This window comes from Mus pahari, chromosome 15, assembly GCF_900095145.1.
Source record: "Mus pahari chromosome 15, PAHARI_EIJ_v1.1, whole genome shotgun sequence".
Taxonomy (NCBI): Eukaryota; Metazoa; Chordata; class Mammalia; order Rodentia; family Muridae; genus Mus; species Mus pahari.
Genome location: NC_034604.1, coordinates 35439145 through 35464401, shown reverse-complemented (window position 1 = coordinate 35464401; position 25257 = coordinate 35439145). Strand labels below are relative to the sequence as shown.

The 25257-nt window shown below is 40.7% G+C and overlaps 1 protein-coding gene and 1 non-coding gene across 2 annotated transcripts in view; both read right to left on the bottom strand.

Annotated features, from left to right (window-relative positions):
• Positions 1-25257, bottom strand: part of Kctd16 (potassium channel tetramerization domain containing 16) — a 274370-nt gene that overhangs the window by 112778 nt on the left and 136335 nt on the right. The window lies entirely within an intron of this gene.
• Positions 7776-7939, bottom strand: LOC115065588. The gene has a single exon (XR_003845352.1). It is a non-coding gene; the product is annotated as a U1 spliceosomal RNA (small nuclear RNA).

The following is a 25257-nucleotide window of genomic DNA, read 5'->3' as shown; positions in this document are numbered from 1 at the left end:
CATTCTACCTGTGTGCTATTATAATGGGCCATTATTTGTTACTTTGAGGCAGGGTCTCACTAAGTTATTTTTGTTTCATTCTATATGCCAGACAAGCTTTGAAACCATGATCCTCCTGCCTCAGCTTCCCAAGAAGCTAGCTGGTATTGATTACAAACTTGTACCACCTTAGCCCCAGCTAGAGATTCCTTTTTGACCTTTATCACCATATTTTAACATTCATTGAATCACTTTAAATTTAAGGTTTGTATTCAATGTGTTTCTTTGCTCCCCTCCTAAAGTATTTTATTGATATGTTCTATAATTGAGAGTGAAATCAAGCCAAAACCTACATTTTATGTATATCAGTTACTTAAACTGTTTTCAAGGTATTTTAGTGGGTTTTGTAAACCAATCACCAGCACAGGTAAATGCTGAACCCTGTCTTTCTGTTATGGTATAGCCAAATAAAGTAGGTCACAGGAATGAGAATCTACCTGCAAAGTTCTACTATTTGCATATATTTTCATAGCACTCAGTGTTATTCAATGATAGATACTTTTTAGGAAGTACTATCGCCTTAGTAAAACAGCACCACAAAAAAAAAAAAAAATGCAGGGCTTGGAGAACCCTTTGGAATACCTTTCAAGTGGATACAAACAGATTATAGCACATACATTATTTGAGTTGTTAAAATGAGCTAGTGATGAGAGTACTTTATACATATTACCTCAATTTTCACAATAATGAAATAAAATTAATTCACTGAAGTATGCTAATTTATGAATAAAAACCAGTTAGGTTTAGAGAGTGGAAATTATTCTAAGTCCCAAAGCTACTGTAAAAACAGTGACAGGGACCCAAACCTTCTCTACCTACCTCTTCATTTCTAGTTGTTTTTTTTTTTTTACAACTATATTTGTTACTTTTATTTATGTACATGTATGCATGCCTGTGTACCATATCTGGGCAGGTATCCATGGAAACCAGAGGATTCGGATGCCCTGATATGGGCTGGGAAAGGAACCTGGGTCCTCTGCAGGAGCAGTGTACACTCTTAACAGCTGAGCCATCTCTGCAGCTCCTCTACCAGCATTCCTAAATGTCTTAGGGTTCCATTGCTGTGAAGAGACACCATGACCAAGGCAACTCTTATAAGGACAACATTTAATTGGGGCTGGCTTACAGGCTGCCATTATCAAGGCAGGAGCATGGCAGCATCTAGACAGATATGGCACTGAAGGAGCTGAGACTTCCACTTCTTCTTCTGAAGGCTACTAGGAGAAGACTGGCTTCCAGGCAGCTAGGATGAAGGTCTGAAAGCCCACACCCACAGTGACACACCTACTCTAAGAAGGCCACACCTACTACAACAAGGCCACACCTCCTAATAGTGCCACTCCCTGAACCAAGCATATACAAACCATCACACTATTCATTACACCCTCCCCACTTTATGTGTTCCAATTCCACTGATTTGGCTGGAAAGCTATTAGAAAAGCACTTGGAAATTGCATTCAGTGCTCCCCTGTGTTCTCAAACCAGGAGACAAATGGCTAATAACCAGCAGTTCAGAGCAGAGCAGTCATTGTACAGAGTGGCTTCTAAGAATGTTGGGCTCAGCAGATTTTCTTTTAGAATGTTCTGATCTGATGGGACCTTTTGTGGACAACACCAGGTCCTTGGCTTCCTATGGGTAAGGCAGACAAATACTAGACATTAGACCTGGCTTATAGCTAATTAAGATTCCACCCGGCCTGTTTCCATTTAGTTACCTAAGTTTGTGCAACCTAAAAAGCATGTTACCTTCAGAAGCCGAATATAATGAGAAAAGTCTAATTAAAGTGAATTACTGACTGATTCAGTACTCCTAAGTAGCCGATTACTTGCTTCTGAAGTGTGTGTTCGTATCAGTGAGCAGTGGGTATGTGACGGTTAAAAACACATGGCTGGAAGAAGAGGATCAAAAACCTGTTGGCACCAAGTCAGACGAGTTGTTTCCATAAATCACGGGTCACATTTTTTACATATGAAAATAACTAAAAAAATAAATTTATACTCTCCTTTGATCTGAAATCAGAGCTAGCACTGTCACTGAAGCAAATGAAAACATTTCAGAAATAGGGCACAGTCAAATTGCTTTATTGTAAGTTTTAGCTTCTATGATGGAGTGCTGCTCTGTAGGGGCTGCAGTCAATTTGCTTAATTTTTCCACCACAGAAATCAAATATCAATTGGACTACAAGTATTAAAAGACACTCAGAGGAATTTGTCACAATGCCCCAAATTCAGAAGAGTAAACAGGAGGGAGTAGGGATCTCAGGTGGCCCCGGGAGGGCTACCAGCTGGCATCACCAATGCTTCTCTTGTTCCCAGAAGGATGCTCACAGTTTCATATCACCTAGAATCCACACACATGTGCACTTTGATCACTTTCTCTCATCCGTGGTACCAGTGGCCAGTCTCAAGCAATAAAAATCTCCCTGCCTCTTAGGCTTCATTGTGGTGGAAATCTCATTGGACATGATCGTATTTTATCCCCATGTTCTTTCTTGTGTTTGTTTTTAATCCTCGGGCAATTATTGTATTTTGATAACATATACTGATTGTTTTACACAAATTTGCAATGACTAATAGCTACATCCTGAAATATAACAAATGCATTAACTGACACACTTATTTTCATAGAAAAAGTACTTAAATTCCTTAGTGATTTTCATATGCACATAACATTAAACTAGCTACAGCAAACCTACTGTGCAACAGATACCTAGAGTTATTCTTTTACCAGGGTATCCTTTTGCCAGTTTCCCTAAACTCCCCATGGCCAAGCCTATGATAACTACCATTTAATCATGCTATGAAGTCAACTTGTCCAACAATAAGACCATTCACTACTTGTCTTTTCAATGTGTGGCTTATTTCAACGTATCCATGTCATAAATGACAGGATTCGCTTCTTTATTAAGGCTAAACAGTATTCATCTGTGAATGTATACCACATTTTCTTTAGGCACTTACCTGATGATGGACTTTCAGGCTGATTCCATAATCAGAGATATATTGAACAACAGTTCAATGAACACAAGGTTCTATTTGTCTCTTGATGTATTGATTTCACATTTGGATATATAACTAATAATAGAATTGCTGACCCATATGACAGATGTTTTTAATATCACGAGGAATGTCTATTTTGTTTCCCACAATGGCAGCTCTTGTTTACGTTCCCATTTACAGTATGTAAGTGGCCCCTCTACCACATCCTCATGAGCTGTGGCTTTCTTTTTCTTCATAGGTCATTGTCCTTTCAATGTGAATTTCTTTGATGATGAATGATGTTGTCTAATCCTACAGCCCAAAGTCTCCTTATTGCATGCAGAGTCAGGTTCATATCATGAATGCAGCTTAATGAATCCTTCACAAATCCTGCCTTCCCTTCCCAGAGTCTGAACCTACACATTATCCTATAATTGTCTGTGTTACTCTCTATGCCTGGGGGTCTCTTTTATTGTTATTCTTGCTATGATGAAGGCCGACTGTTCTAGCCCAGGTTCAATGTCAAGCACTTAGGAAGCTTTCTAAAGAAGAACTGTACAGAGTGGCCCAGGTCTTCTCCACCATCAATTGATCAGTGCTACCAAGATGGCCTTTTTCAACTGAAATCCATCTACCATCACTGTCTGCTGAGTAGCTAAGCCTGCTGGGAAGTCACCTAAGGCATGCTGGGCAAAGGCTACAATGGGAGCTGATGGCTACCATGATGTCTGGTGACATATCAATTTCTGCCTTCCTGAGTCAGTCAACTTTCCAAGTAGATAGGGAGCATGCATGGAGCAGCTGTCAGTGTATATGAAGATCCAAGGGATTACACTCTCTAGAGTTCCCCAGTGCCAACCCTTTTAAATACACCCACAGTGAAACTCCTCAGATCTGTTACCACTGTAATGGTAACATCAGACTGGTAGTCACCAGAAATAAGTGGTCTGCACTGTATGATGTCAGGTCCAACTTGCTCTCTATCCAGAGCCTGCTAAGAGAACCCAACATTTATAGTTCTTTGAACACTCCTTTTGCTGAGCTCTGGGGAAAAAACCCACAGCTTTTAAGAAGTATCTACAAGAAACCTATTCAAAGTCAGTCTCACATCAAGAGCCCCAACCTGAGCTATCCAGCCTCTCTCTTATGTACAGTCTTTTTATTATTTTTCTTTAGATGGTTTGTTCTCTTATAGTATTATTTTGTTTTATTTCTTTTTTAATTAAGTCTTATCAAGCTCTTAAATAAGTACATTATTATTATTATTATTATTATTATTATTACTTTTATTTTTTTTTTTACAATCCTATCATTACCCTCCTCCTGGTCCACTCTCCCACAGTTCCTCATCCCAGTCCTCCTCTCTCCTTTCTCCAAGAGGATGTACTTACCTCCCATACCCTCACCAAGCCACTCCTCCCCTCTCCCTAGGGTCTTAAGTCTCTCAGGGGTTAGGACTGGTTTATTTTTTTCTTTAAGTAAACATTCCAAAGAGCATGTTGCCCTAATAACATGAATCACATCAGTTATTTTGTCTGTTCTAACCTGTTTTCTAGCTTCTAGCCTGTCCACATTGAAACAAGTTTCACCATAGTATCAACAGGGTACAGACAGGATGGACTAAAAGAGATAACTGAGGACCCAGGCTGAGAACAAATGACAAATTTTTTAAAATAATAATAATAAATACAGGAATTTAAACAGAAGCAATCAGTGTCCTGAGATAATATGTTTACCTAATTACCCACCCAGTACACATATTCTGTTTGACTTTGCAACCCATTGTAAAGTGTTATTTTATTTTGGATGGTATCCAGCCCTAAATTTAAACTAAATTCAAATTTAAACTAAATTTAAATTTAAACTAAATTTAAGCTACAAAGATTAACTCAGTGGTAGAGTACTTGCTTAGCATATACAAGGCTGTGGCTTTGATCCCTGACACTATAAATGCACACACACACACACACACACACACACACACACACAATTTGCAATTCTCTTGCTTCGTGAAAATAACTTTTTTATTTTGGTGGGGTTAGAAATTAAAGAATTCAATGTGAAAATTAGAGAATTCTCTAGTGAAAAATAAAATAAGAGTCATATATATACATATATTATTCATATACATATACACATATGCATACACATACATACACACATGTATGTATGTATGAATCAAAATGTAGGAAAGAAAAAGAAAACAAATCTATGCAAATTTATCTTAAAAGAGAAGCACAGTTCTTTCATGAATTACCTAGTAGTGTTAAGTCCCATTTTCTTGCTGGGACATGCCCACTAAGCTTCCAGAGCAACAAGCTTTAACAGGCCAGCCCTGATATGTCAGTTATCGATGGAAACTTCTCACGCACTGAGGACTTACTGCAACAGGATGGGTCCTATGAGATTTAAAAGCCCATCTTACTCACCAAGATATTCATATACAGTCACTGACTTCATGTAACAGAGACAGCTATTAAAAAATTAATATGGTGTCTGGAGAAACATCCCAGCAGCTATGGGCACTTGCTCCCATCATCCACACAGAGGCTTACAACCATCTATAACTCTAGCTCGAGGAGATCATGTGCCCTCTTCTAGGCTCTGAACTATGTGTGCATGCATGTGGTACACATACATACATGCAGGCAAAATACTCATGCTTACAGAATTTAAAACTTAATATGTCCAGGCATTAAATTCTCTCATACAATATAGCTTTTGTTTTTTGTCTTTACTGTGACAGAGAGAGACGGCCTCCAAACACAATAATTTTCATCTTTCTCTGATATAAAAAGAACAGCCAGTTCTGCATTTTTGGCACACTGTATTCACTGCCTTGGAAGCAATTTAATTTTTGCAATTGGAGAGACAAATATAGAAATTGGCATTGCTGTAGTTTAGATGTGTTTCGAGCGTGTTTCAAGATATGTTAAAGGTGTGGCTCCCAGTGTGTGGTAGTAAGCGACTCTATCATTGTAAGGAGGGGCAGCTTAGTGCAAAGTGGATCGTTCGCTGGGGTGTTTTCCTGAGAAAGCAAGGGTGAACTTCTCATGGAAGCCCAACTAGCCCCTGTGAGCATTCTGTACAGTTTTGAGGATGACCTAAGATTGTCTTACGTTCAAATTTTTAATGAGGGAGCTTATTAACAGCAAACCAAATAAAAGAACAAGTATCAATTAGCTGATAAATAGAAGGAGCAGACAGCAGACCATCATCAAAGCAGCCGACAGCATCCAGCAGAGATGGCAGGAATAGCCTGATTGAAAGAGCAGAGGTTCCTCACCAAATCAGGGGCTTATACATGTCAAGTAGAAATGGCAGGGGTAGTCAAGGAAGCACCCTGGAACTCCCTACTGAGCTCCCTTTCCATGGACAAGCTTCTAGCTGCCTGACAGCCATTTTTATACCATGGGATAAACAGTAGTAACCTGCATTGGAAATGGTCTGTTTTCTAGCTCTTCTCAAGGACCCAGTGCACTTCATGCCTTTAACTGTTTGTCGTATGTCTCTCTTGCTGTTGTAGAGCTATGGGATTAATCTGAACCAGGATTGGGGTAGGAAGCTGTCGGGGCGTGGTTTGGAAGAGACAAGAGAGGGCTTAAACATCACGTGATAATTTAGCACTATAATAAAGATCATGGTTTAGAAAAAAATCAAGAAGAAGTTCCTTGCTACTTCTCTTCTTACTATGAGACTGTGCTGTCTCTAGCACACTTCTGCCATGATATCACCCACACACACTGTGAGGTAACCAGATTCTGCTTCAGAACCCAAACAGATAAAGCTACCCAATCTTTGGCTTTTTTCCTATAAAACTAAACATCATTTTCCTTATCAATTACCGAGGTTTAGCTATTTTTGTGTCTTATAACAAATGGTAAATAATCCAGGGATGGTAAGGAAAGGTGGGTGGCACTCTTCACCTGAACCAGTGATTAAAAAACAAAACACCTCAGACACCTTTATACATATGAATCATTCTAGATATCAAGCAAAAGGTCTGCATTGTGGCCAAACTGATGAGTAAAACTGTCTTGAAGTTCAATTTTGATCCAGATATCATTTAAATTTTTTAATTAAAAAAAACAGGTTAAAATGAGCAATATGTGCTTGTTTGAATCCTGTGCTGTGTTGTAAAAGAAAATCAAGCTGGGCTGTCCTAGAGGAAGTGTCTGGAAGTTGTGTGAAGAAGACCAAGACTGAAATATTAGTCATGTAGAAGACGGTTTGGGGTGTCTAGGCCCAGAATCCCATGGTCAGAGAAATCACGACCTCAGTCAAATATAGCAGCATGCAAAGATAATTTCTAGGGGAAACCAGGGTACCAGGAAGTCTTGGTTCAGAGGACAGGGCCATTGCAGAACAGTGGATGATGAATGAATGCCAGGTACCAGAAGTCACCACAGCAAGAATCAGAGTAGTGATGAAGATGACTGACAAAGCAGCCTCCTCCGCATCCTCCGCATCCTCCGCATCCTCCGCATCCTCCGCATCCTCCGCATCCTCCGCATCCTCCGCATCCTCTGCATCCTCTGCACTGGATTTTGAGTGAGAGGATACTGAGGGGCTGAAAGCTAAGTAAAATGATCTAACACAAGATGTTTAGCAATCTGTGAATGAGAACGTGAGTTAGATTTAGGGAAAGGTGGCTGTGACATTTTTAGCAAACCCTAGACTTTTCACAGACAGCCTTTATATTTGTCAGTCATGTTTGTATTTCTTAAGCTTTGTGTGCTTTTTATTCTTTTTTTTTCTGGGGGAGAGCGCGAACGCAGTCCCCCACTACCACAAATTATGCAGTAGAGTTTCCTGCATTTGGGGAAATCGCAGGGGTCAGCACATCAGGAGTGCAATGGTTAAGCCTCGCCCTGGGAAGACCACCTTCATGATCACAGGATCTCCCCTGCCAGGTAAGTGTGGGGCTTTTTATTCTTATCTTAAAGACTCTTATTTGTTTCACTATGTGAAACTTTCCTAGATATATACAATGTATCTTAATTATACATGGCCCCATCTGACCCTATTCTCTTCCTCTACCTCCATGTGAATGGATAGCCATTGAATCCCCACAGATCTCTCCTGCGCTCTCTAAACTCCCTCTTGCTCCCAAAACCTTAACAGTGGCAACAGTAATGTTTATGATAGTTTAATAGAAATGGTGATAATAATAATAATACCAGCCACGCTTTAAATATCAGATTTTCCAGTAGATGCAAAAGTTTTGTATAACCACAGAAGGACAGGATTAGTAAGCAGAACCACGGAATGGCTTACTGGGGATGACAGACAGAAAATCAGTGAGTGGGTGAGCAGGCCAAATAGATGGACTCAAGTTGGCAGCAAGAGAAAAGTTATAGATATTACAATGCAGATAGGAAAGTGGGTCCAGGAAAGAAATTGCATTCTATCTCCAGAGAAATCAGAAATGAAATTAGATGCAGATAGCAGTCTAAGCAAGAGATACTGCTGTGTTGACAGTGGAGACCTCGAGGATAGGAACTCAGAAGACTGTCTGGAGCCACCAGGACATGGAGGCAGCTTTCTGTACCAAGTATCATGTACGGCAGACATGGTCACCCAAGAGCTCAACAGATAGATCTGAGGTGGCTGCTTGCTTATTCCTCAACCTCGTGCATGCTTCTTCAGAGAAATAGTTCTCCCAGAGAACAGAGTTAATCATCTGAAAGTAGAAATACCCTTTTTGAACACACAACCGAAAGGGAACAAGTGTGCCCACGAGCCATTCAGGAAACTCCTGGGAAATTGCAGGCTTGACTTTGACTCCGTTGCTCTCACTAACTGTAGCCCTTCCCCCTCCCCACTCTCCTACAAAGCCAGCTCCTTCCCATGCAGAACCCATTTTTATCCCCTGCCTGAAGTCAGCCTTCTCTACCACCTGCCACCATACCACACATTTCTTTCCTCTACAGTACACACCATGATGGAAATGTACCTTGCTTTCTCCTCTATTTATTCAAAGCCAGTCTCTCCCACCAGAATTGTCCTGTCTAGGACGCTAACCATTAACCCTTGGTGACTATGTCAGTTTAAATGTACTAAACCCAAACGATTCTGAAAGTTCCACTCTTCATTTGTATTAGCCATACAGGAAGTACTCAACAGCCTCTTGGAGTTGTTGACTATCTCAAAGTAGATGGAAAGTCATTTTCTGATCAAACTTAATTACTTAGTCACAGTTCGATAAGCTCATCAGCCCTGCTAGACAGCACTGGAAGATACCATGAGTTCTATAAGAGTAAAGCCTTTATCTGTATTATCTACTCTTGTACCCCATTATCTCACACAGTCCTTGGCATTTGTACATGTTCAGTCAATACCTTTTGGACATTACCAGAAGGAATTACCAGAAGGTTAAACCATGATTTTACATACATTCTTTCCAAGTTAAAAATAAATACAGTTTGGGATAAATGGGCTTACAGATTGAAAACATCTAGCAATTCTTAGTATCTAATCAATATGCAGTCTGTAAAATTAATGGGTGGCATGTATGTTATATGCTCTTTCAGGTAATTAAATTCCCTAACATCATGTACCTTTGTAGCCAGTCCCATTTGTCAGACATTCCCAGGGGATCTCTGAAACAGAAGCAAAGGTAATAATATGCCGAAAACTTCTCACAAGGTTACTCACGAAAAGAAATTTATGAAACTAACTCACAGGATTCCACTGTTACACAAATGCATGCTAGAAATGTGTGAAATTAATGAAAAATTAACATTTGTATTTCCTGTGGGTCTAGGTATACTCAGCATGTTCACTTAATAAATATATGAGTATTTACCACAAGAAACTGAGACCATTCGGGTCCCTAAAGTCCAACCATTATGTCCTCCTGAGGTAAGATCTATGAGCTCCTGGTAGCTGTTTCCCCTCTTATATTGTATGAGATAATAGTAGGTGAACATCTGCAGGTGCTTAGCTCTTTGTAATCTGAGATCAAGACTGTGAACATTCTTTCAAAGGTTGTCTGGCTTGTGATGAAATTAACCCCTTTCACTGTGGAGCTGAGAGTCCTATTCACTGCAGATGTTCAGGTGGCTGTTGAGAATAGAAAAGCTATTTTACTCTACCATCTGATTCACAATGGACCGGTGTCTGTATGATGGACTCAGGTCAGGCCCTAAGAGGCCCCGCATGTCAGAGTGTACTCCCTTCTCTGTGTGCTGTTCCTCATCTTATATGTGGTTTGGAAAACTACTTCTTCTCCAAGTAACTAGAAAGAACAGTGCCCTGCTGCTTCTCTGTCATCCCACCCATGAGAGACAAAGGATGCTGTCTGATCCTTCCAGCTGTTCACAGAAGAAATACATCCTAGTGTAAGAGTAACTTACTGTCTTGGGTGGTGTAAGGTATAAAATGGACCAACTAGACTATGTAGCTTAAAGAACATAAATTTGGCTTTCACAGTTCTTGGTGCTAAGAAGTCCATTATCAAACTGCCCGTTGGCCCAGTTCTTAGTACTGGGGACTGCCACCTTCTTTCTCTAACCTGATATACTAGGAAGAGAAGTTCTGGGGTCTCTCCTCCCCTTATAAGGAATTACTTCTACCTCAGGAGCCCTCTCTCACGTCCTCATCTAAACCTAATTGTCCCCCAAATGCTTAACCCCCTAATGCGATTGCTTCAGGGACTAAGAATTCGGCATATTAAACCATGGGACACAGGAGGACTGGGGAGATGGTTCAGCCAGTAAAGTGCTTGCCATTCAAGCGGAAAGCCTTGAGTTTGGATTCCCAAGTGCAGAGTAAGAAAATCTAGGTTTAGTGAAGAGTATTTGTAATCCTAACACAGAGGAAATGAAGGCAAAAAAAAAAAAAAAAAAAAAAAACAACCCTGGGGGTCACTGCCAAGCTAGTCTTAAAAGAATTTGTGAGCTCCAGTATCAGTTAGAGACCCTATGTCAATAAGGCAATATTGTTGACCTCTGTACTTAACATGCATGCAAATATACTGCACACATGGAATCACACACACACACATATTTACCACCACCCCCCCCAGACACACACATACATGCCTACAATATTTACAAAACTCAGTAGTCATGAGGCATGGATATCCAGCCATGACTCTTAGACCCATGCAGACACCATTCACAGACATACCTGTGCTGCCTAACTCACAGGTTCTCAAGAATTCAACTGCTCCAACTCTGTCTCTCCAGCTTTGATTTGTGACTATCGCCATAGAACTCTATTTACCATCTGCTTCATACTCTGCAGTCCTTTCAAAGCCCAGATCCATTAAAAAAAAAAAAAATCAATAAAGGGATAAGACCTACTCTAGTGGCCCTTTCTCTTAATCATTAGTGTTTTCCTCCTTGCCCAAGGTTAGTTCTCTTTAGGGTTTATGCAAAGGACAGGAGCAGTAAGCATGACGTTACTGTCACATGAGGACTAACATTGAACAGCAGCCTCCGGATGTACATCGCATTCTGCATTGCATCGAAATCATGCTTCATTCCACTTATTCATCTTTCCTTGAAAATGCACTTTACCCCTAGCACTTGACACAGTGTTTGATACAGGGCATTCACATGGCAACTGTCTTCGGAAAATAAGAGACAAGAGCACAGGAAGGAAAGGAACAAGCAATTAAGAGTGTTTCTTCCTCTGGCACCTTTGGCCAACACAGCCTTGATGTATTCACTTTCTCGATAGCCCTGGACCAAACTCAGATGTGCCCTGAGTGCCTTTCTAGTGTGATGTGCATATGATATAGACTCCATAAAGTCCCAAAGACTGAATACACAGTAAGTCTAGAGAAGGCTAAGCAGGGAAGAAGGCAGAGAGAAAGGACTACAATGTACTTGAGGAGACGACAAGAAGAAGGGAAGACTGCAGTTGGGCAGGTGGCCAAAGACAGTGTAAAGCTAGGGGATGCTGCTGAGAGTAGAGGAGACATGCCCAGGGTCGAATCCCCTCTTAGTGACTTCCAGCTGTATAATTTCTCCAGGCTTCTGTTTCCTCAGCCTTAAGATGAAATTCAGAGTTTCATTTGCTTTGAGGTTATCAAGAGGGTTAAATAGTGTGATGTATGTGAGAAGCTATGCAGTCTCTGTGCTGACTAAATGCTTGATAAATGGTAGACGTGGTTTCTGATCAAATCTGATGTTAATCTAGATGGCCCAGACAGCTGTTCCATGCATGTGTCAACGCATTTCTCTGGAAAAAAATTGACTCATGCCTGAGGAGATGAATAAATGGAGGTGATTTCTCTTCAGTGCATCACAGAGCACAGGACAGCATCTCTGCTTAAGCATCATCAAACTGTCCTGTACTTCAGAAGTGCCTCTTTACTCTGTTCCACAATCACCTCAATGCATCTCAGAGGGAAGCCTTCTGACCTATCATCAGAACCCAGAGCTGACTTGGGCTCATTTTCCTTTACTCCTATCAACCACTTCATTCCCCAGATTAGCATCACATTTGATCTGCAGAAGTATGTGCTATTTATCAAGCACTTACTGCCAGGTCCTTTAGCTAGTACAATGCATATGCTCACTTACACTTCCTCTCTGTAGGTCCAAAACAAAGGATGTGTTTCTTCTCCAGGGCCCTATAGACATTTTGGCTTGTGTCATGCTATGGCAGCTAAAGGCTTCTCTGACATGTTAATCTATCATCCAAAGATTAGCTCACACTTTCCTTTTCTCTGAACTGATAGGATACTTTCTGCAGGCACGAGCAGAATGCACTGTCAAAAAAAAAAAATTAGTCATCTATACTTTTCAATATCAGCTCTTGTAGTTATTATCTGTTATATTTCATGAATCATTACAGAGACACTTCCATTTAGTTCATTCTCCAAGCACCATTTAAGCCTGAAATGAAGCCCAGAATAGTCAACAAACTTGCTTAAGCTTGCATAGCCAGAAGATGGAAGCAGGATTTGCATCTCAGGCCCACCAGTCTCCAAATGTCTTGTTCTGCCCACTGTGCCATATTATTATTATTTAATGTTTGGCTTGCCTGGTATTTATACTAATCATTTAATATTTGAAACAATAATATTGAATAGGTTTTTTTTAAAATAAAACTTCTCCTTTTCCTCTATTGCTTCATAGTAGATGGCAGAACTAAGACCCAATTAGTCTGTCCCAGGCTCCCCCAACCCCAACTCTACAGACAGGTCAGGGCTGCTTTCTCAGGAAAGCTGGTTGTTGAGCAGAGTGCAGAGTGCTATTAAAAAGGAACAAATCTCACTTGGAGGTAGGAAAAGAACACCTCAAAATACAAGGTACTTGTCTTAGTCAGGGTTTCCATTCCTGTACAACATCATGACCAAGAAGCAAGTTGGGGAGGAAAGGGTTTATTTGGCTTACATTTCCAAACTGCTGTTGATCACCAAAGGATGCAGGACTGGAACTCAAGCAGGTCAGAAAGCAGGAGCTGATGCAGAAGCCATGGAGGGATGTTCTTTACTGGCTTGCCTCCCCTGGCTTGCTCAGCTTGCTTTCTTATAGAATCCAAAACTACCAGCCCAGGGATGGTCCCACCCACAAGGGGCCTTTCCCCCTTGATCACTAATTGAGAAAATACCTTACAGCTGGATCTCACGTAGGCATTTCCTCAACTAAAGCTTCTGTTCTGTGATAACTCCAGCTGTGTCAAGTTGACACAAAATTAGCCAGTACAGTACTACAGCTTAGAAATGTCTATTATGACATCCACGTGGTTAATATCTACACTACTTTTTTAAAAAATCCATTAAGCTTTATAAGAAGAAATACATGTCCTAAATACATAAAAGATACAAACATATAATATATGTAAGAGAAAATACATAAGTGCTTGGGAAAAATCATTCTTCTACTATCATGAAATTTCAAACCAAAGCGAGCACGCTCTACCCAATGTACCTAGCAGACTGGTACAAAATGGTACCTTAATACCAAAGCTCACTATTCAAAATATCCAGATTGGTACAGTCACACTTCACTGACACACACAAAAAAACATTTTTCTCTTTTTTAGTAAATCAACATGAAAATGATAATTGAGAGCTATAAAGTTTCTGTTATCCCCCCTTTCAAGGTACTCAAGGATGCTTATCCTCCTGGTATTATTCCATAAATAAAAAAACATATGCAAAGATTTTCATTTTAGCCTGGGTTATAATCACAAATATTTGAAATTGACATGGCCCAAATTAGGATCCAAATAAAGTGATAATGATAACATCAAGTCATTGTGACATTCCGTATCAGCTACCAAGCCTTGTGAAATTAACATTGTATGAATAAAGTAAAATAGAAAAATATATGCACTCATAATATTCATTACTGACACCCACTCATGCAGACATCTCTTTTCCCTTGAATTCTATGCAGCTTGAAATTCCGCAGACCTCAGTTCACTTCTGTTCAGTTTTGTGCTTATGTGGTATACAGACAATAGCATGTGTTGGGGTGTGAGTATGGGTTCTCTGTGGCTGTCAGGACACATGAGGTGACTTCCAAAGAGAAGAGAAGACATCTGAGGTGAGCCAGGTCTGTACATGAGAAAAGAACTCTTTCCTGGAACGATTTTCAGGGAACAGTTTGTCATTTTCATCTAAAAGAAATCATGGAAATAAGCTCACAAAGTGTCTACAACTGAAACATGGCAACCTGTCTAATTTTAAAAGGCGAGAGAGATGCAGGATCTTAAAATAATGCCCTGGGTGCAAGCAGAGCACACCAGCAATGGGCTCAGGCCATCTACCAGGCAAGGGGCAGGGGCAACTTGGTTTCTGAACAATTTTAAGGCTGATCAAAGTAAAAGGCATTGCAGGAACTCCACCATGGCAGGCTGCTTACTAATTCACACCATGCAAATGCAGATGCTCCTCCCGGGCTTCCAAGTTGCCTTGTTCTTCCACAACCTGTTCCTATCTTAGAGTTAACAGACTTCTGCACAATGTTCCCTGGGGCTGAGGCTTGCACAGTCTCTTCATGCTTGTTCACAGCCTAGATCACAGTTACAGACATCAACACGAGGTTGCAGACATGCCAGGAGTATGTTCCATTAGGGACCTGGCTCTTCCAGTAGCAAGAAGACCTTCACCTTCTCAGAGACACCATGTGGCAGCTCCAAGTTTGCGTGAGCCAGTGCACAAGTGAGCCTGTCTGCATAGATTCTGTCAGTGTAGTGATGCCTTAGGACTCACAGGGAGGTCCTGTCTTCTGGACCTACGCCATGGCCATGAACTATCACCAGTCTGTCCTTACTGATCCTTAAAACAAATCCTGTACAGTGAAACAACCGTTTTGATGTTTTCTTACTGATGGATTCCCAAGATTTGAAAACTGACAGCTCCCATTTTCTCAGCATGGCCCTTCATGACCTGGCCCATCTTGACTCCTGCCTTTTCTGACCATGCTTTCAATCTCTAGCTTATCACTTAGGCTCTGTGATCACCAGACAGCTGCTTGAATTTTCCCCTGACTTAACAAACTTTTGTTCTGATGATTCCTTCTCATTCCCCTCTTCAGTCTTTTAACTGAGTTTGCCTGTTATCTATTCCTACTCTGTTCACTGTACTTGGTCCCTGTCTTCAACAACATTTCAAAAGCATTGTTAATTATCATCAATATTAATAATAGCTATTGTTATTATATAATGACATACAACTAATTATAACTATTATTAATTCATTTGCTGTGCGTCAGCATGGTTGCTAGGAAACAGCTTCTCTATCTGTGGTTTTCACTAGAACTGGGGCTTCTTTGGGCCAAGAACTGCCTTGGTCATGCCTTGGTCCATAGCATCCTCCTCATAATATATAACTGCTGAGAAAATCCATGACTCATGGACAAAGAAATAGAAGTCATTTACACAGATACAACCTGTCAGTCTGATCTCAGCTTTACCTGAGCCCTAACCTCTACCCATCCTGGCTAGAAGCTGTTTGATTCTTTGCCCTCTTTGGTGTGGCTCACATGACTTGTAAGCCCTTCATCTGTTTTAGTCTTCCTGCCTCACTTTTAGCAGAATTCTTTACACGGTAGGTATTTAATAATTATCAATATGTCTTCTGCTCAATGCAAAACATTGCATTATGGGGATTCATTATGGTGTGACACCCCCCCTCCCCCCCCCCCGTCAAAGAGCACAAAAGACTCAAACTGCAAAGGATTACCACAAACAATACATTCTCTGGTAACCATCTGGATCCTTTCATATTCCCCTTCATTGCCATGCAAAAGTCAAGTTATTTGTCCTTCCTTTATTCTGTAAAACGGTGATAACATTAACTTCCATGTCAATACTATGAAGATTAAATAAAATTATGAAAGTGCTTAACATATTGCCTGGGACACAGTATACACTTAGCCAGTAAAACCTCTTATTAGCAGTGGTATTGTTAGATAAGTACAACGATCTGCCATAACAATGATAATATAAAATTATTAATGTGTGCTGAATTGTATACATTTAGATTATTAACCTCATCCATTTTTCTCCCTATGTAATGGAGCCCATGATAGCTCTTTTTAAAAAACAGACGAATCATCAGCCTTTCTCTCAGAAACGAAGCAGAAATCAAATGATCTCGCAAGGTTACCCAAGCTGAGCCCTAAAACAATGAACCAAGCAAGAGGTTCATTCTATTAGGGTACCACCCTCTATGTAGTCCATGAGAACAAACTTTGAATATGAATCAGAGGAAACACAAAAGCATTACATCACCTCCACTCTAGAAGTTTACTAGTAAATTTAGCCTCATGTTGGTAAACCTTTCCGCAATCATACTTCTTAGAACAGGTCATCTTCTACATAAACTGGTTCTCTCCAATGTTGATAGGATTCCTTTTTATATCATTTAATTGCTAAGGAAAATGGACTTTAATTTCACGTTGAATTGTGTGTTTAAGTACAGTGATTTAAAAAGGAAGCAGTGTGGAATCTCTTCAGCCGAGAGCTAATTGCTGGGTAAAGCTGACCCCTAAAATATCAGCTTTCTCTATTTTGCATGGTGGGGTCCAGATAAAGAGTTGGCAGACCTAGGTCTGGCAGACAGACCAATAGAACTGAAGGATCTGATTATTCTCCAGTTCATAATTTTATCCTCAGTCCTAAGGCACTCTTTGCCACTGGGACATTAGTTACCATAATGGAAGTGGGGTACCATCTGCTGTGAACATGTCCAGGGTAGATTGCTGGAGAGATGCAAGAAGCAGCATGGGGTTGTTTCCAGTTTCCCTAGCTTTTAGAGCAGCCAACACCTGATTGCCTCCACACCCCCCCCCACCCCCACAGACTGACTAGGAGTGCAGAAAAAGAATCACTACCTTAGCCAAGTCCCCTGCTGCTACCCAACCACACTTGAGCTAAGTGAGGCCAGCCAGCACCAAGCCTCCACCCAGCTGGCCCCAACACTTGAGCTAAAAAAAAGGCATATTGTTCTAAGTCAGTGAGATTTGAGATAGTTTATTTTTTTTTCTACCACATTGTTGTGGCCAAGCTACAAGAACAGAATAAAAGCTATATTCTGCAGCAAAATTTAAGTATTATGTTAGAAGAGTTTTTAACTAGAGAATTCCATTGAGTTCCTGCACAATTACTTAGTGATTCCAGACCTACAGAGCAGAGAGCAGAAATGTTCTTATATTATTATCTCATCCCAGAAGGCCTAAAGTACACAATAAAATTCCTTTGAAAACTAGGTAGGGTAGTAGGGAAAAAAATGGACAGCATTATGATTTATGACTGCTGGGTTTTAGGGTAGAAACACTACATGCAGATGGAACTGATTCTTTGGGGTGACACGAAATCTGACCATCTCCTCCTTACCTCTCTCTGGGCAGATACCATTTACAAAAGAGGAATCTTGCAGTTTTGTGTTGAGCTACTTATTGTTCTGTGAGAAATACAAGGGATGGGAGTTGAGGGACTTGTGGGTCGATGCAGAGGTTAAATCAAACTTTAAGTTTTCATTGTAACATCTCAAAGTTGCCTTCTACCTTGCTTGCTGTCCTATGTCCAAAGCCTCACCCCTCTCGGTTATCAAAGAAAGCTGGGCTTGCGCCTGCCAGGGCTGTGCAAGATAAGTGCATTCTTGAACAGCTTTCCCCTCCTTAGACAGCTTTCTAGGTGTCCTTGTTCACTCTCTGTTGCTATGATAAGCATCATGGCCAAAAAGTTACTTGGGGGAAGGGAAAGGGTTTATTTTCTTTTATATGTTGAAGTCCATCAACAGGGAAATCAGGGCGGGAACTCAGGGAAGGAACCTGGAGACAGGAACTAAAGCACAATCCCAAAAGAAAGTTGCTTACTTGCTTGCATCCCATAGCTTATTCAGCTTGATGTCTTTTTTTTTTTTTTTAAGATATTTTCTTTATTTCCATTTCAAATTTCCAGGTCTCTCCTTCAGAACCCCTCCTATCCCATCCCTCTTCCCCCTGCTCACCAACCCACCCACTGCTGCTTCCCTGTCCTGGCATTCCCCTACACTGGGACATGAGGCCTCTCAAGGCCAAGGGCCTCTCCTCCTATTGACGTCCAACTAGGCCATCCTCTGCTACATATGCAGCTGGAGGCAGGGGTCCCTCTATGTGAACTCTTTGGTTGGTGGTTTAGTCCCTAGGAGCTCTGGGGGTATTGGTTGGTTCATATTGTGGTTTCTCCTATGGAGATGCAAACCCCTTCAGCTCCTTGGGTCTTCTCTCTAGCTCCTCCATTGGGATCCCTGTGCTCAGTCCAATAGTTGGCTGAGAGCATCCACCTCTATATTTGTCAGGCACTGGCAGAGCCTCTCAGGAGACTGTTATATCAGGCTCCTATCAGCAAGATCTTGTTGGCATCCACAATAGTGTCTTGGTTTGGTAACTGTATATGGGTAGATCCCCAGGCAGAGTAGATTCTGGATGGCCTTTCCTTCAGTCTCTGCCCACACTTTTTCTCTGGCACCACCCACAGTGGGCTGGCCCTCTAGGTCAATCTAATGAAGGCAATTCTTCATTGAGGTTCCCTCCTCTGAAGTGACTCTAGTTTGCGTTAAGTTGACAAAACCTAAGCATCACCCTTCTTTTCCTAGCCCCTTTCCCTTCCAACATGTAAGTAACCAGAACTTTCCAGGCCCTCCAGGCTGGTCAGAGACTCAGTTCATTTTTATTCTTTCTCTCCACTTCAGTTCAGCTTTCTCCTCCCTCCTAGGTCAGCTATCATTCGTGCATACACTTTCTCACTTCTAAAATGTTGACGTTTCTCCTTTAATATCACTTCTCAGACTATTCCCTTTGGCCTTATAGATTATGCTTTTGATCACCCCTGTATTATTTTAGGGGTGTTTATTAGGAACAGGAATATGGGAGAAAGAAAATCTGCATACTTAATATATTATCTTTTACGTAAAACCCCCCTTGGTTTTTAATATGTACTAAAGTCCTCTAAAAGTTTTTGGCATCTTCCTAGGAGCCAGGAGGTCAGGAGTTCTAATTATAGGAATTATTTTAAGGGTGTAGAAGAACTTCCTGCATAGAACTTCGAGTCAGGAAAATTCCAACTTGAAAATAAAAGTATGACTCAACTACTCCAAAGAATTCTCTGGATAATTACATCCAGTGCTTTCCACTCATTTCTCAAGACAGCTCGGGGACTTTGCTACTGTTTCTTAAGGATAGAGAACTCCCAAGGATCTTCTGATTTCTCAGACTTTTAATGATATGATACCAATATTGATGAGTGACACTGGCATCCTACCTTTAAATTAAAGACCTTAAAGCCTTTCAATCTTTAGAGAAATGGACAGACACCCCATCTGCCACCATAACTGTACTCTACAGCTAAAAGCATATATTGCTTGACAGCTGACAGCATTCACTTTTCCTGCTCTGGGTAATTATAGACTCCTGCTTTTCAACCAATGCTTCTGTCTCTGGGCAAACGGGAAGTCTTTCAGAATATGTAAGCAGCAATCATCTTATTATGGTGACCTGATAAAACTGAAGGACCAGTGCAATGAAATCTATTAGCTTGAGCTAGTCTTATAGTAACTGGGAAATTAAATCCACCAGTTCATCAGTGGTGCTGTGCTCTGAGGTCAGATTGTCATAAAAGTGAGAGAAGCCCCTTCTTGCTTAAAACAAAATTAAGGAAGCACTGTCTTAGTCAGGATTTCTATTCCTGGACAAAACATCATGACTAAGAAACAAGTTGGGGAGGAAAGGTTTATTCAGCTTACATTTTCACATTGCTGTTCATCACTTAAGGAAGTCAGGACTGGAACTCAAGCAGGTCAGGAAGCAGGAGCTGATGCAGAGACCATGGAGGGATGTTACTTATTGGCTTGCTTCCCCTNGCTTTCTCAGCTTACTTTCTTATAGAACCCAAGACTACCAGCCCAGGGATGGCACCACCCACANTGGGCCCTCCCCGATTGATCACTAATTGAGAAAATGCCTTACAGCTGGATCTCGTGGAGGCATTTCCACAAATGAGGCTCCTTTCTCTGTGATAACTCCAGCTTGTGTCAAGTTGACACACAAAACCAGCCAGTACCCTCACTATGCCTACTCTCTAGCCAGCAATGCAATGCAACTGATTCTGTACCATGAACTATAAGGCTCAGTAATAGTCAATAACTAATGAACATTTTCCATGCAAGACATTCAAGATATGACTTTACCAGCTAATCCATACTTCCTTTCTTCCTTGATTAACTTTTCTTCGCCAAGGAAGATTCATAAGTACTTTAAAGTGAGGTCAACTCTAGCTAATAAAGTGAAGTGTCCTTATTTAGCTTCCCTTGTGTCTAGAGCTTCATTTGGTCCTTTGGTACCCTTCATTGCTAAGTTGTTTTGTTCGGTTCTGTCTCCCTCACAGCTCTAGCAAAGCAAGAGGAAGAGTGCTAGAAAGCATGAATGTGTGAGCATTTCTATCAAACCAGATATTCAGTGAAGTGTTTAAATATAATATCTCAATTCTTCTTTAAGAATTACACACATGCATACAGCACAGTTTGATCACATTAATGTCTACCTCCTCCCATAGCATCCTCAAATGCTACCCCTCACTTCTTACTTCATCTAAACTTCATGCTTCCTCCTTTTAATAGGGTTTAGATATTCTTCTTACCAACTTACTAATGGATGTGAATCTCAATTATCATACATGGAAAGGAGAAATAGTAAAAGATCACGCATTAAAAATGTTATAATGCTTTAAGTAGTCAGAATATTGCATAACCTATCATAAATTACCATAATATTATCTACATTACTACTGTTTTTCTTAAAAGCATAGATCGGATGTGTCACTCTTCTTGTGTGTACAGTGTCTGATACACAAAAAACATCGGGTAACTTTCCAGTGTATAAATAAGAGGATGAAGGAATAACCCAGTAAGAGTTGGAATATTTTTACAATGGGGGATGTAAATGTATTGAATGAGCGAGCTGCCCATGTGAGTTCCCTATACAGTTCTGATAGGCAGTAAACTTTCCAAACGATTGTTTTTACTTTGTCCTCACATATTCTTGACCTCTGAAGACTTGGTGTACTTAGAAACAAGGCATCTCCGTCTTTCTTGGTAATTGTTGCAACCACATACACAAGACACCAAAGCCACCCAAGAAAATATCAATCTTACACCGCTCAAGTTCACTAAATCTTAAATATGCACACATACCTAAAACGGAATAGCTAATAATCATGCCTGGCCCATGTTATCCCTGGAGTTGGAAGACGGAACCTACGATATGTGGGAAAGTCTTTCTGTAATCTTGTGAGACCCATGCAAGTGTTCCTGTTCCTGTGTTTGTTTACTTGCTTGCTTGCCTCTTTGTAGAGGCTTATTTCTTGGCACTACCTGAAAATTCCTATCCAACTTCAATAATAACCACATCCCTTCAAATATATTTAACAGATTGATTCATGGCCACCAACAAAGTCTGTTGCTGTTATGGTACAAAACAGAGCTTTGTAGTTTCCTGTAGTAAAAACCAGAGTGGGCCAATAAAATGTTTTCATTGATTGCAGTGTCAATTTTAGATGCTGTAACAGCTCTGAACCAGAGCCATCTTCTAGAAGAACTCTGCTGGGAACTTTCCTTTTTATGGCCCTGGGTTCTCGTGGGTAAATAATGCTTCCACATTAACACTAACCTGAAGAGACAGACCTCTCACAGGACACTTTATGCTTTTCTAACCTGAAGCTGTAAATTCCATCAGCCTGCAGAGAAGGAACATCCTAAAGATTACAGAGGCACAAATGTGCTCTTTGAGTGAGCCTAGCTAATAAAAATTAAAGTTCAAAGTCACCTACTAATCTAGGACACTCATTACATCCTTACTGAAATAGTCAGGACTGATCAGCCAAACAGGCATCAGGCTAGTGAGGACCCAAGAGGAAGCAAATACCTCTAAAATGCACATTGCTTCCCTGAGAAGCATCAAGGGTGGTGGTGGGGGGGGGGACAATAGTTCAAATAAACGTGCCTTGGGAAGTACCAAAGGTCTTAATTTAAAAAAAAAAAAAAAAGACAACTTACTCTGTGTCTCTGAGATTGAAAATAGATAATTGGCATATTCATCAGAAGTTCAGGGATAGATTTTATTTATATATATATATATATATATATATATATATATATATATATATATATATCGTTGGGCAGTCGTGACGCACGTCATCGCAAGGCTTATTCACAATCACATGTGCATCCTTACACGGATTATCAAAATCTGTATGGATGCCAAGTTAACATGTGATCTTAATATTGCTTCTGACATAACTCTGACAATATTACATAGGCTGAAATATGAGCACTTTTTTTTTTTTTTTTACATTCTTCACTTCTTCCTTCTGCAAATATTTATTGAGTCCTCTGTGAGCTGCAGCAGGAACTAAGAGATAAAAAGCACTGCTCTGCACTGAATTTTCTTACCTGCTAGGTAGTGGGGAGAGAAAAGTCAATCACCCCTTATATAGTGATATGATGCCCCTTGCAAACTAATTGATGTGAATTTTTGTAGCACTTACCTACCAAAATTGAATAAACCTGTGCCCTCAACCCTGAAATGCTGCATTTTGTTATGTACCCTGAAGTTGTACCTGCAAAAGCTCACCAGAGGTTCTTCACTGAAGTGCTAATAAAAACAGAAACTTACAATAGCCAAGTAGCCATGATTAGGAACCTAGGTACAATACCGCCTTGCAAGATGAGAGAGACAAGTACAAGCTGATAGAAATACATCCAACACAGAGTGTCTATGTTAAGATCGCTTTGGATATGCTGAAAATCCAGGCCAGAAGAAAATTGGGGAGGGAAGGGTTTGTTTAGTTTGTATTTCCATATTGCCATTTATCATCAAAGGAAGTCAGGACAGGAACTCAAACCAGGCAGGAGCAGGAACCTGGAGGCAGGAGCTGGTGCAGATGGCACAAAGAGGTGCTGCGTTGTCCAGACCACAACCCCCCTCTCTCTTCACTTTACATCCACATTGCAGCCCCTCAATCCCTCCTCTCTTCCCAGCCCCACACTTACAACTTCCTCTCCCATTACCTATGTCCTCCTTAGTTGAGCATAGGACCACAAGCCCATGCATGGCGCCACCCACAATGGGATAGGCCCTCCCCCTTGAATCACTATGTAATAAAATTCCCTAGAGCCAGATCTTCTGGAGGCATTTCCTCCCTTCAAATAGCTCTAATCTTGGGAGGCAGAGGCAGGCGGATTTCTGAGTTCGAGGCCAGCCTGGTCTACACAGTGAGTTCCAGGACAGCCAGGGCTACACAGGGAAACCCTGTCTCAAAAAACAAACAAACAAAACAAACAAACAAACAAACAAGACTAGCCAGCACATACACATAAGTACAATTCTGGATTTCAAACAATGACAAAAATATATTTTAAATTGATGTTTCAAATCCATGTTTATATTTAATCCCATATGCACTGGTAATATGCACACAGTTTGTTCCATGAGGAATTATAAACCATCAAATCAAGTAGGTGCATGTCGCTCTTAGAAGACAGTGCACTCACTTTGAAACAAGCAACTTCCAGATTCCATCTTACTAGGAACTGTGCAATTAGCTGCAGGCCTCCAGAGAAAAAAGTGTGAGTTTCTTTCTGGAAAAATGCTGCCATGCTTTTACTCCAGAGGCTTAATCACTACCTTCATTTCCTATTCTGCATACTCTCCTTACCAAGCTCAAACTGGTTATCTAAGTCCTCACTTTTGAATACTCAGTGTTCCACGGACTCCAAGTTTCTCCGTATGCCCAGAAGTATTCAATAACATTGAATCTAATCATATCCTAAGACCTTCAACCATGTGGAAAGATGACTACACCATTATACTATAGGGACAGAAAGCCTTTAAATTGTAACCACAATGTTCTATAGAGTGTTTTATGAAGCTAAGGCCATTTCAAAGAAAATGTGTGATTTCTGAAAGTTTTTCTTGGGCTATTTTATTTCCACAAAAGAAAAAAAAATGAAAAATAATTAGGACCCAGAAGTACATGCACATAGTAGAATTTTACTCAGTCATAAATAAAGGTGTCATTTTTAGGAAAATAGAAATTTATAACATGTTAAACAAAATAAGCCACATTTGGGGAAAAAGGACCATAATTTATCTCATATGCAGAATATAGAACATACATCCCCACCCCCCCACACCACCTCCACCCATCCCCACTGACACATCATGCATGCGCACACACATGCACAGTCACATAAGACACACAAGTAGAAGTGGGACTGTTGGGCAGGATAAAAGTTAAGGAGGCAGTAAACATGGGGGAGTGTAGGTTAATATGAATGAAACATATAACATGCATGAAATGGTATAATGAAACAGGAATATATAATAATTAGCATTTAACAAAGAGGGGCTGGGGAATAGGTCAGTTGGTAAGAACACTGAGCAAACACGAAGACCCAGAAACCTATGTAAAAACCCAGGTGTGGGAACCCTGCCCTTCAATCTCACTATACAGGGAGAGATCCACAGCTCTGCAATTCCACTATGTGGGAAGAGGGGACCACAGCCCTACAATAGCACTATGTGCAGGGAGGGGACCATAGCCCTACAGTCTCACTATGTGTAGGGAAGGTAGAGATGAAAGGACATTGAGGCTTGTTGATCTCCAACCTAACTTCAGGTTCACTGAGAGACCTCACCTTAAGAGAATAAAGGGAAACTAATGGAATAGGGCACCCATTTCTTCTGGCTTCTATCTGCATGCATGGGGACTGACATCTACTCCCACATGTGG